We start from the raw sequence: 7,962 nt of genomic DNA, 5'->3' as shown, positions 1-7,962 counted from the left end.
TTGTGTTCTTTGACCAACATGACCCCAATCTCCTCAACTCCCAGCCCTTGTTAACCATAATTTCAATCTGTTTCTATGAGTTTGACTTTTTTAGATTTCATATATAAGTGAGATCATATCTTTCTGTGCATGGGTGGTTTCTCTTAACATAATGCCCCCCCAGATTCATTCATATTGTTGCAAACATCAGGATTTCCTTCCTTTTCATGGCTGAATAGTATTCCATTGTGTATATACACCATGTTTTCTTCATCTATTCATCCATTGATGGATACAAGTTGATTCCATTGGAGGAAACAAAAATATTCCTTTCTGGAACACTGGCGATTGTCGAGCTGAAGAAGATTAAAACACAGGGGGACACTCTGCCCCTCCCTCTGCTTGCCTAATGGTGATTCATAGGAACAGGTCTTCCTGCCATCCTCCTTGCCTTTTCCTGCCTAATGAGGGGCTTCTTTCCAATGCTTGCTTATCAACTTAGAGACAGCAGTGCCAGAAGATCTAGGTGCAGACTTTACTCTTCTCATAAATTTACCTTCCCACATTTTGCTGCCTTGTGGAAGCCTGAGGCTGCTCTGTTCTTTATCTTGTCACTATAGAATTTATGAGTGTTTTTAAAAATACTGTTTAAGCAAGGCCCCTAAACCACAGCCTTGAGAGAGAAATATTCCTTCTCCCCTGTGATGGGTACAGCACACACCAATACATTTTTGCTGGTTTTTCTCTTGCTAGTCTGAATTTTGTTTATAGGAGAGCATCTCAGATAAGAAGCTATGAGGGAAAGAAAAGAAATTATATTTTCTCCCCTACATTCTACCTTGGCTATTGTGAATAATGCTGTAATGAACATGGGAATGCTGACATCTTATCAGCATTGATTCTTGACTTATCTTTTTTTGACATTAGCCATAAATGTCAAAGATGATAGCTTAGCTCTCTTATACTTCTCCCCTAATCCTAACATACACACACGTACACGTGTGCGCACACACACGCACATGTACACATGCAGACACACACACTTCCCAGATTCCCATCTTTTCAATATGATTGTATCATAATTTTTATCTGTCTCTTATTCAGTATTGACATGATTATGATTATATAAATATTGTTCACAGCTGAGCCACCTAGTGTACCATGATTATATTTTCTTTCTTTTGAACAGCTTTTTGTTTTTTTCAGCTAATAATTGCTTTTCCCTCTCATTTGTTTACTCTCTATGAACTTATGATTAATTCAGCCCCTTTGTCCAGAACTATAAACATTTCTCTATTGAGTTAAATCACCATGTAAGCTTAGGTTCCTGTTTCCTGGAGCCATTTCTTTTGAAACCTTCTGTCCCCCTGCTCCCTCTGAACTGGTTGCATGCTAAGCCTCTGTAGATGTGTCATCAACAATGACAGAATAATTCAGATAAACAGGTTTGCGAACAACAGCCTATGATGGTTAATTTTATGTGTCAACTTGACTCGCCAAGGATGGCCAGATTAAATGTTATTTGTGGGTGCCTCTGTGAGTGTGTTTCCAGATAAGGTTAGCATTTGAACCAGTGGGCTCAGTAAAGTAGAGCACACTCACCAATGTGGGTCTGAATCATCCAATCTGAGAACAAAAAGACAAAGGAAGAAGAATTTGCCCTTTTGTTTCCTGCCTGCCTGTTGATCTGGGACATCTCATCTCATCTTCTGTGTCCCTTGGACTGGGATTTATACCATCAGCTCCCTCAGTTCTCAGGCTGTTGGACTTGGACTGAAATATACCACTGACTTTCCTGGGTCTCCAGCTTGCAGACAGCAGACTGTGGGACTTGTCAGCCTCCATAATTGTGTGAGCCAATTCCTCATAGTCAATCCATCCATCCATCCTTCTGGTTCTGCTTCTCTGGAGAACCCTGATTAATACACTGCCTTGATAAGCAGATTCTACATGGGCAGGAACAGAGTGTGAGGGTCAAACAGAGATAGCCTACCAGCAATGTGTTCTTCAGAAGAAATGCAAAGTGTTGGCTAGGAGTGAGGAAGTTATAATGAGTATGTGTAAGTCAGGTTGGCTGGGAATGGAGAGTAGGTAATTGTTCTTTCTGACTATGGAAATCAGAAGGCTTCCCAGTGGCGGTGATATGTGAGCTAGGCCCTGGGTGATTAGTAAGATTTCAAAATGCCGAGAAATGAAAAATCCAGAACTCAGTTGGAACAGAGGAAGCATTCTGAGGAAGGGAGCAGAGACTGGAAAGTGAACTGTAAGGAGGGGAACGCATGTGCTGGGAAATGAGGCTGGAAGGGCAGCAGCTGAGCCTGGTCCTAGAGGGTGAGGGGGAAACATGCACCCAAGGAGTGTATGCAAGTGATGGTGATACCATTCATGCTATTCTAATGACCTCCTGAGCTCTGACAAAGAGTCTGCGCTTTATCCTTGCCAAAATGGAGCCACTGAATATCAAGGTTTTGAGCAACAGAGTGTCCTCTGCTGTGAAATAGGACAAACAAGCAGAGGCTGGAAGGGAGAATTCAAGCAAAGAGGAACTATTCCAGCCAGGAGCTGGAGGATAGCTTCGGGCTCTGTGAAATGGAATGTGTAAGAAATGTGTTGTTATTTTCTGAAAGTCTGTCTTGTTTATCACTGTGTCCCCAGGACCTAGACACAGTGGAGTTTTGGTGACTCTCTAATGAATGAATGCATCTTTGAACAGGCTGCAAGCCTCCCTAGGCAAACAGTATAGCCATTGCCCCAGGAGAGTCCCCCAACCCATACACCCACAGATTTTCAGCCCCTTTCCTGAGGGCTGGAGAATCTTCCACTCTCCGTGGCCACCTTGCCTTTCAGAAGCACTGTCTGTGCCTTGCTCTGGCACCATGTCCTCTGTAAGCTTGGGCTTTCTCAGAAGCCTGAAAAGAAGATTGCTTCCAACACACTTCCCTCTCATCTTTGCACACGGCCCTGCAGAGAGGGAGCCCAAAAGTCCAGCTTCAGTCTCAGAGTGGGAGATAACTCGATGGGAAAAGTAAAAACCAAATAGACCTCATCCTCCTGATTCTTCTACAGAGCAAAAGTAAACACAGATCGGTATCTGCACACTTAGCCCTGTGTCTGGCATGTGATGGGTTCTCCAACCTTTCCATTGTTATTTGTAGCTGCTGCTAAGTGCTGCCTGAGTTCACCAAAGGGGCCAGCCTCGGACCTTCCTCCCTGTGTGACCTCCCTCCCTTCCCAATCTGTCAGCGGCAGAGACTGGGAATTATGCCAGTGTGAGGGTCGCTGCTCCTGGCCACTCTGTTGAGGTCTCCACTGGCCTGAGCTCTCTGCACGCTCCACTGAGTCCCGGGGAGATGGTTATGAGGTCACCTCTGGCACAGGTTTTTTAGACACTCCCCTCCACATCCTCCTTTTCTTGAGTCAAAGCAACCCATGATTCAGCCTCCAGGGAAGAGGAGTGAAGAGAAGCTTTGAAAACAACCTGCAGGGCAGGAGGCAAGAGGCCAGCAGCAGGACTGCCTGAGCACTGATGGGTCACGGGCAGCAGATGGGAGTTTTGCTTCTAGAGATAGACAGATCACAGAACAAATCCCTACTCTCTGCAACTTACCAGTTTTGTGAGCCCTTGGATAGTTCCTAAACCTCTTTGAGTCTCAGTTTTCTCATGTGTAAATTGAGATTCGTAGTCCCTAACCCCTGGATAGTTGGAGGTTTAAAGTGGACTAGTGCCGGTCCATAAACAATGTTTTAACTGGTCTGCAGTGAGATTAAAATAGAAATGGAGAGTAAGGGTTCAAAAACTTCTACAGCACTTTAAAAATGCCTGACATCCAGGCACTGGCTCCATGGACTTGTCTCATTGAACAGGATGTAGACCAAAATATTGCTCTTCACTGGACTGGAAATACATTTAAAAAACAAAAAACGGCCGGGCGCGGTGGCTCACGCCTGTAATCCCAGCACTTTGGGAGGCCGAGGCGGGCGGATCACAAGGTCAGGAGATCGAGACCATCCTGGCTAACATGGTGAAACCCCATCTCTACTAAAAATAAAAATAAAAAAATTAGCCAAGCATGGTGGCGGGCACCTGTAGTCCCAGCTACTCAGGAGGCTGAGGCAGGAGAATGGCATGAACCCGGGAGGCGGAGGTTGCATTGAGCTGAGATCGCGCCACTGCACTCCACACTGGGCAACAGAGCAAGACTCCATATCAAAAAAAAACAAAAAACAAAACAAAAACAAAAACAAAACATGGTTCTTGACCACCAATAGTTTGGGAGGCACCATTGTGAAGAATCTAGCTACCCAATAAACAACATTACGATCAGAACACGGGAGTGCTGAGTGGTATTGGATTTGGTATGTTTCCTCTCTCCCCAAGCTGCCCAGGTTGGTCTATGGCAATCCCATCCTTCCTTTTATGAGATCTGCTCTGTGCCTGTCACTGGGCTCGGGACAGGAGAGTCACGTCACCTTTGACTCATGCCTCCAGCTCAGCCCTCACATCCAACCAGTTGCCAAATTCTGCCTCCCCCAGTGTCAGTGTGTTTCCCATTTCTGCCTTCTTCCTTCCAGCCCCGCTGGCCCCCACAGGACACAGGTCCTTGCCACAGTAGGGTGGTGGTGGCCTCCTTCACACATGCTGTCTGCATCCTGACCCTCCCCACTCAACTCCATCCTCCACACTGCCTGCAGAGGGAGTAAATGTTTTTATTTAAATAAACGTATTTAAGAAGAGTTTTTGATTTATAGAAAACTTGCAAAGATAATACAGAGAGTTCCCATAGACCCTTCACCCAGTTTCCCCCATTGTTAAATGCTTTGATACATTTGCCATAACTAATGAATCAACACTGGTACATTGCTATTAACTAAACTCCATACCTGTTTGGGTACCATCGGTTTTGTTCATAATGTCCTTTTTCTGTTCCAGGATCCCATCCAGGATGCCTTTTCATGTTTAGTTATTATGTCTGCCCAGCCCTCTCTAGCCTGTGACAGTTTTTAAGAGAGGGAGTATTTCAAAGCAGACTCATGGGTTTCCACTCTGCTACAACCTTGGTGGCTCCCCCATTGACTTCCATGACCTGGCCCACATGACTCATGCCTCTACTTCCATTCACTGTATTCTTCATCCAACCTGAGGCCAACATACAGACAGCCCTGTGTGGGGCTTGGCTCCTGTAACTTTCCCAGGCATGACTTCCCTCTTTTCTTCTTAGTATACGAAATTCCTTCTTGTCCTTCAAGAACCAGCTGGCATATAATCTCAGCCTTTTAATCATCTATATCTGGCTGCCCCATGGCTCACTGCTTATTCCTCTGTTTAGCATGGATTCTCTTCTACTGCCAGGTCTTTCTCCCCACTAGACATAAACCCTCATAAGCCAGGTGGCTGTAGCATAGTGGCTATGCAGCAGGAGAAATTCGCTTATGTTACATTGGGCAAGTGTCTCAGCCTCTCTGACTCAATTTCCTCATCTGTAAAATGTGGCCAAAGATACATACATATCTCCAAGGGTTGAGGTAAGAGCTAATGTAACCAATGTGTTATATACTAAATTCTCAACAAACGGTGGCTATAGAATCAACCTAAATGCCCATCAGTGGATGAATGGATGAAGAAAATGTGGTACATATGCACAGAGGAATAGTATTCAGCCATAGAAAAGAATGAAATCCTATCATCTGCCAGTAACATGGATGGAACTGTAGGTCATTATGTTCAATGAAATAAGCCAAGCACTGGAAGATAAATATTGCATATTCTCACTCATGTGGGAGCTGAAAAGTGGATCTCATGAAGGTAGAGAGTAGATTTGTGGTTACCAGAGGCCAGGAAGAGGAGGGAGGAGGGGGGAGATGGAGAGAAGTTGATTAATGGGTACCAATATACACTTAGATAGAAGAAATGAGACCTTGGGTTTGATAGATAAGGAGGGTGACTATAATTAACATTAATTTATTATACATTTCAGCTAGAAGATAATAATTCTAATGTTCCCAGCAGAAAGAAAAGATAAATGTTTAAGGTGGTAGATATCTCAATTACCCTGATTTGACCTTTACACATTATATGATTGTATCAAATTATCTCATGTACCCCAAAAACATGTACAAATATTATGTCTCAATTTAAAATTTTTTTAATTGAAAAAATGGTATCGTTATATTACTGTCATAGTTATTATTTTTGATTCTACCTCAGCCCCTCTGTGCAGAGGCTGGCACATAAAACGCAATCAGAAATTGAATTTGGGTGGGTGCTGTCACTCACACCTGTAAACCCAGCACTTTCGGAAGTTGAGGCAGAAGGGTTCCTTGAGCCCAGGAGTTTGAGACCTTCCTGGGCAATATAGCGAGACCCCATCTCTTAAAAAAAATTGCATGATGACGTGAGCTTGTAGTCCCAGCTACTGGAATGCTGAGATGGGATGATCCCTGGAGCCCAGGAAGTCAAGGCTGCAGTGAGTTAGAGTTCTGATCGTGCCACTGCACCCCAGCCTGGGTGACAGAATGAGACCTTATCTCTAAAAAATAAGTTGAAGAAAAGAATTGAATTTTATTTAAAAGCTCCATCATTCCACAAAGGCTTTTAGTATTTATAGAGAAGACCCACCAAAGGAAAGGGCAATGCTGAACCCGGTGGAATAAATCACAAATGGTGGAATTTCAGGCAGCAGCAGAAGAGGTATTTGGGGAAAAAACATTTCCTGTCTGTGCTCCTAGAGTCACACCCGTCTGCATCCAGCCATGAATCCTGGCCACAGAGTCCTTCAGCACAGCTACCCTGGCCCTAGAGAATCCTAACCATCTCCACAACAATGCTGCTGGAACCGATTCCCATAATCACAGTGTGAACAATTGTCTCTGGGGCAAAATTACCCAGACAATACAGAAGTCAGCTTTGGAGACTGACACACAGGCTCTGTTTGGGCAGAGAGGACCAGCAGGGTTTCCAGTCACAAAGGCACACTGTTGTCATATTAGTCATCAGATGTCAGTGAGAAAGAGGCCCTTGGACATCACCTTGGTGGACAGATGAGGAAACTGAGGCCCGTAGAGTAAAAGGGCATTGCCCAGCCTCAGTCACCATCCATCAGTTGATTTGTTTGTTAATCCATTCATTCCACAAACATTTGGCGAACATCTTCTCTGAATCAGATCCCATGCCACTGGGGACAAAATGATGAATGTGATTCCACAGTTTAAAAAACAGCCCAGGCTTAGTGGTGTGGAGACGTCTCCAGGATTCCTTTCAGGCAAGCTCCCCCTGCCTTGTGGATAGAGTGACTTAGTTTGCTGTGGGAGGCGCGTGAATGATTCTGGTCAATATGCTATGGAGCCGGAAGCTCCCAGCAGGTGCCATTCCTTCCAGTTAAAGCTTTGACTCCTCATCAGTCACCGGTCCAACAATTCTCCTTGCTACCCCCAATCCATTCTCTGCCCTTCCATGTGCCCTGTGTCAATTGTATTCACCCCTAGAACCCTAGCATCTAGAACAGTGCCAGCACATGGGAGGTGATACGGTTTGGCTCTGTGTCCCTACCCATATCTCATCTTGTAACTCCCATAATTCCCACGTTATGTGGGAGGGACCTGGTGGGAGATGACTGAATCATGGGGGCAGGTCTTTCCCATGCTGTTCCTGTGACAGTGAATGGGTCTTAAGAGATCTGATGGTTTTAAAAATGCGAGTTTCTCTGTACAAGCTCTCTCTTTGCCTGCTGCCATCTGTGTTAAGACGTGACTTGCTCCTCCTTGCCTTCTGCCATGATTGTGAGGCATCCCCAGCCACGTGGAATTTTAAGTCCATTAAACCTCTTTCTTTTGCAAATTGCCCAGTCTCAGGTATGTCTTTATCAGCAGAGTGAGAACGGACGAATACAGGAGGTGCTCCGTAAATATTTGCCAAACTAATGGAAATGCTATGTAAACTCAAAAGCACAATACAAGTACTAGAACCAGTACCAATGTGGCTGGAAA

The sequence above is a fragment of the Pan troglodytes genome, chromosome 16 (genome assembly GCF_028858775.2).
Source record: "Pan troglodytes isolate AG18354 chromosome 16, NHGRI_mPanTro3-v2.0_pri, whole genome shotgun sequence".
Lineage (NCBI taxonomy): Eukaryota > Metazoa > Chordata > Mammalia > Primates > Hominidae > Pan > Pan troglodytes.
Note: the sequence above shows the minus strand (reverse complement) of the source record.